Here is a 5,659-nt window from a genome sequence, read left to right on the forward strand (position 1 = left end):
TTGATTTGCATTTCCCGGATGCTGAGTGATGTTGAGCATTTTTTCATATGTCTGTTGGCCATTTGTATATCTTCCTTAGAGAAATGCCTGCTTAGCTCTTTTGCCCATTTTTTAATTGGGTTGCTTGTTTTCTTCTTGTAATGTTGTTTGAGTTCCTTGTATATTCTGGATATTAATCCTTTGTCAGATGTATATTTTGCAAATATTTTCTCCCACTCTGTTGGTTGTCTTTGAACTCTGTTAATTGTTTCTTTTGCTGTGCAGAAGCTTTTTAGTTTGATATAATCCCATTTGTTTATTTTTCCTTTGGTTGCCCATGCTTTTGGGGTCGTATTCATGAAGTCTGTGTCCAGTCCTATTTCCTGAAGTGTTTCTCCCATGTTTTCTTTAAGAAGTTTTATTGTTTCAGGGTGTATATTTAAATCCTTAATCCATTTTGAGTTGATTTTAGTATACGGTGAGAGGTATGGATCTAGTTTCATTCTTCTGCATATGGATATCCAGTTATCCCAGCACCATTTGCTGAAGAGGCAGTCCCTTCCCCAGTGAATAGGCTTGGTGCCTTTGTCAAAGATCAGATGGCAGTAAGTGTGTGGGTTGATTTCTGGATTCTCTATTCTATTCCATTGGTCAGTGTGTCTGTTTTTATGCCAGTACCATACTGTTTTGTTTATTATAGCTTTGTTGGAAAAATCAACATAGTGAAAATGTCCATACTACCGAAAGTGATATACAAATTCAATGCAATCCCCATCAAAATTCCAAAGACATTTTTCTCAGAAATGGAAAAAACTATCCAGACATTTATATGGAACAATAAAAGACCATGCATAGCCAAAGCAATGCTGAGCAAAAAAAATAAAGCTGGAGGCATAACACTACCTGACTTTAAGCTATACTACAAAGCTATAATAATCACATCTGTCTTTAGGGGACAGCTTATTTCTAGAACCAATTCAAGACTCCATGAATACAAATATCAACAGAAAATAGAAAATTCCTTCTGGGGTGATGTTCACCAACATACCCTTGTTTAATTTACATGCTTTTCTTCTCTGTCACTACAAAGAAGGAATTGACCTTAATCATTTGATTAAAAACCAGATCACATCACATCACAAGTGTTTTTTCCCCATATAAGCTATAACAGTATATAGGCCTCTAGCTCTAAATAATAGAGTTCCAGATTTGTAAATTATCTTAAGACTTCAGAACACAGGCATTCCAAATCCTGAATCATCTTCTATGATAGCTACAGAGTCAAAGAAGTCTGGACTCAGCCCAGCTGTCTCTTGCCGATTTCTTGATGGGGGCAGATCAGTAACCATTATGTCTTCAAATTCTTCATTCATATCTTCTTACTGGCTCTGGGATGCCATCTTCACAGATGGGCTCAGCATCTTCCTCCATTAGACCCCGAACTGCGTGCCTTACTCCAGTTTTCTCCCATGTAGTTCATTCCTGTTCTGTCCTTCCGATTTAAGTCTTCTAACTTCAGCTGGCCTAACCAAGAAATCTGAATATGAGGATTGTGTAAAAAGCCTAGTTCAGAACCATGTTCAGACTCAGGTTCCTGAATCTGCTCTCCCACGGGCTGGCTGTTCTCCAGTAGTACAGTGGAAGTAAGCTGTGGTGCTGGCAGGGAGCCAGGAGTCTGAATCATGGTGTCAGTCCTATTTAGCCATATGTTATCCAGACTTTCATCTTCTACTTTTTTTGTGTGAAGTGGGAGTCGTCCTTTCTTATTCCTTACTGAGGAAGTCTTGCTGCTGCTTCTTCCACTATTCACAGATATTCTGTCATCTTCACAACCAGTGACTACTGAATTTCTACATGAGATGAGTGGAAGCCATACATCTTCCCTCCTTTCCATCATCTGCACAGTAAAGAATTTCTCTAGGTAAGAATTAACAGGTTTTTTTTGTCCTGTCGAAAAAGTTTAGAAGAAAATTCACTTAGTATTTCAAGAAAAACTAGATTAGAACGTGAATATTCTTGTCCTTTCTGATTTTGGTATTTAAAGGCAAATTCTATGCCATCCTTGTGAAGTGTGGCAACTGCTTCTTGTGTCTTGATCTTATCCAGTCTGAATGTAAGGGCAAAATGACATGCCAATGTTTTAATGCCAGTGACATGGGCAGATGTCCTATCTAGGTTTGGACCTTGCTCTTGAAAAAATTCATTAAACAGCTTCATGTAGTGTTTAAAGATGTCTGCAGCTGGATGCATGTCAACAATGTCATAAATGATAAGTTTGCTAATGGCAGCAAGTAGATTCATTCTCTTATGTAAGGCTTCAATTTTATTCATTTCATCTACTTCATTACCCTCCATGCTCTAGTTCTCCTCATCTTGGCCAGTGAAAATGTGATTCAACAAAAAACTGAGGAGTTCAGACTGGAGTCCAGTATCTGGATTAAACACCAAAGGCTGAAGGCCCTCTCTGCCACCTGTCATTAATTGGTGTCTAAAAGTCATCAAAAGATCACAGAGTAACATGAAAACCTGTTCCTTTACTGGAGTATTAACTGTTGGCACTGTTGGCAAACAGCTGAAAAGGATTTCACTGTTTTCCTCAAAACCAACAAATCCTCTTTGGAAGGAGAACCATCAGTAATTTTCACCAACCGCCAAAGAACTGAGTAGTGGGAACACTGTAGTGTCCCTGTATGACTATCTGTTCTGGCATAGCTCCATGTTCAATTCCAGTCTTCAGTAATCTATAGCAATTACCAAACAGATCACATTTTGTGAAATCATGAGCATTGTGAAAAGAAGTTAACCCCTTCAATGTGTAAGGAACATTGTAAATATCATCAGCAGCAGCTTCTGCCTCTTGCAATAGGTCCTCCACAGAATGATTAAATAGATCTACATACTCATCAACGAGCTGGCTTTGAGCTATGTCGACTCTGTTCTAGATGGTATACTCTTCACTGCATAAGATGCTATAGGTTTTACCACAGGCTTCTCAAACATCTGATTCAATGTGTTTCTCCACAATAAACTTAATCTGTTTTAATAAAGCATTGAGATACTTTTCCATTCTGCATGTGCTGTAGATTTCTAGATCAAAAATACTGTGGGATTTGTAGCAAATTGGCTACTTTCTCTGCATCTGCCGAATACTTTGATAGTAACATAGGAAGTGTGATAATAAAATGCTCAATTTGTTTCTATCATCAATTTGAGTTTTCCTTTCTTTGGCAGTTAGCACTCTCTTGCCAGTACCCCTTCCCACCAGAGGATGTGCCTCCGTAGCTTGACAAATTGTACAAACCATTAACTGTATTACAGCACTCTCTTGCTGGTCAAACATTGCTTCTTCTCTTTGAACAGGTTCTTCAATAAGCAACTCTGTCATACATCCTCAGTCTTTCGACAGTTCTTGAGAGCTCTCCCACAAACTGTCCACCAAGTAGGCTGCATGTTAACGTAACTCAATTTCAAGAAAGAGAAGAACCGGCATCCTAGTGAGGTTCCCATGTGGACTGTTCCTTCTCCTCTTTGCTAATGCTTCTTCTGCTGTGGGTCATGTCTGCTAAACGGCTTTTCGTGAAGTAACTCTTCAGTTGCCACAGCAACAGGGTGATGTGCTGAATACACTAACTGGCAAACATTTTCACTGTCTTCATTGGAAGTGGCTTCCTCACTTTCATGAAGTATCAGAGTAACCAATCAAATAGCTTCCACAGCAACATCATATTCTTTATCAAGTATCATTGATAGAATGCGATCCTTGAATTGCTCCAATTTGGGAAACAATTCTCTACTGGTATGTAGACTCTGTAGCACTTTCAAACACATCAGCCTGACTTCCCCTTGCCTGTCATGAAGAGTCCAGCCAAGATATTTTAGGTAACTGTCATTTAGGAAGGCATCACTATACATTTTCATCTGTACCCCAATTTCTTCAATACAAATGGGCCTAATGTCAGCAATAGCATCACCGTATCTATAAACAATTATACCCTTAAAAGTAGAGTTCATGATCTTTTTTATTTCATCCTGATTTTCTTGCAGCTCTTTGCGTTTCTGAGGTAGTAACTCCAACCTTTTATTGGCTCTCTTCCCGATTATTTTATTTCTCTCAGCTTCATATTGTCCTGAGTATTATCCTGATGAATACTGAGATTTAAGGCAACATTCACAGAGCAGTCATGAGCTTCATGGCAGCAAGGGTATTTGTAAATCTAAAAGCTCTGACTTGGGAGTCTGAAAAACCAATCAGAAGAGAGATTATTTTATCCATCATATACTCATCATAAATTAAGCAACATTGACACTGTCAAATCAGGACTCCATTAAATTCACAAAAGTTTGAATGAATTTTTTTTTTTTTGATTTAGTTCCAGGGATGGTAAAGGGATAACCACCACTGTCCTCATCAAATTCTTCAGTCATTTTTCTGATGATTTCTGTATTCTGCATATTTCAAAACTTCTCTGTTCTCACAGTATCTTGACATCCAAAACAGGATAAAAAAAGTTTATTATATCCAGAAGTGCAATGTCTCTGTCTTTTTTGTATGAGTCAATCCAGTCATTCACCATGGACTGCATTACATTTTTCCCCAATTTCACCACCTCAAATGGTGTGACAGGCTCCCCTTCATCATTCTGTTGAGGGTGCCCATTGACTCTTCCATGGCCTCTTTCTCTAACTCCAACTTCAATTCGCTTCTTCTCTCTTGGAGATTTTCGAGGTTTCTTATTTGTAAGTGGAGGCTGGCCAGGACGACCACTTTTTCTTTTTCCTTTGACCTCTGTTTGCTCAAGCTCACTGCCAGCATTGGAACAGGCAATAGTTTCATTAGCTGAATCTTTTAACACTGGTAACTCTGAAGTAATCATTGCCAGAGAGGCCATTCCACAATGTAGCAAAAGAATCAAGGGCTGTACAACTCAAAGCTTCTAAAACAACCTCAAAGTCAATCAGTTTGGAGGCTGGGAAGTCCAAGGTCCAGGAAACACACCTGGTGAGGTCCTTCTTCCTGGTGGGGGGATTCTACAGCAAGTCAGGGTGCCACATGGCAAGAAATGGCATAAGCAAGAGAGTGAAGTTATATCTTTTAAATACCACTCTATACAACTCTTCAGAAAACTACATTTAACATAAATTGGCATCTTTAACAAATACTTATGAAGAAGTTCTCATTATGCCTTTCCTAACAGTGAGCATAACGTTTGGGTATGAAAACACTGAATGTAGTCAAATCTCTGAATGAGAAAGCATAAATGTACTTGCTAAAAATCAATGACAAGGGTCATAATAAAAAGTGGATATTATGGGCCGAACCCGTGGCTCCCTTGAGAGAGTGCGGTGCTGGGAGCGCCGAGGCCGCAGGTTCGGATCCTATATAGGGATGGCCAGTGCACTCACTGGCTGAGCACGATGCGGGTGACACCAAGCCAAGGGTTCCGATACCCTTACCGGTCACAAAGAAAAAAAAAAAAAAAGTGGATATTATTATAGGAAAGCCTAACTAAAAATACACTAAAATGGTAACAGTGAGTGTAATTCCAGGTAGATGTATTTTTGACAATTTAAAATTTCATTATATATTTCTGAAGTCGCTAGACCTTCAACCTAAGCACATATTACATCTGTAATTTGAAAAGTCATTTAAAAAATGTTAGCACATCCAGCCTTTTTGTAC

General features: G+C 38.8%; 1 pseudogene; it reads right to left on the bottom strand.

Moving 5' to 3' along the window:
• Window positions 1–1,208: 1,208 nt before the first annotated feature.
• On the bottom strand, window positions 1,209–4,898 carry LOC134367635 (cohesin subunit SA-1-like; annotated as a pseudogene).
• Window positions 4,899–5,659: the final 761 nt, after the last annotated feature.

Source organism: Cynocephalus volans, chromosome X, assembly GCF_027409185.1.
Source record: "Cynocephalus volans isolate mCynVol1 chromosome X, mCynVol1.pri, whole genome shotgun sequence".
In the NCBI taxonomy this organism is placed as follows: domain Eukaryota; kingdom Metazoa; phylum Chordata; class Mammalia; order Dermoptera; family Cynocephalidae; genus Cynocephalus; species Cynocephalus volans.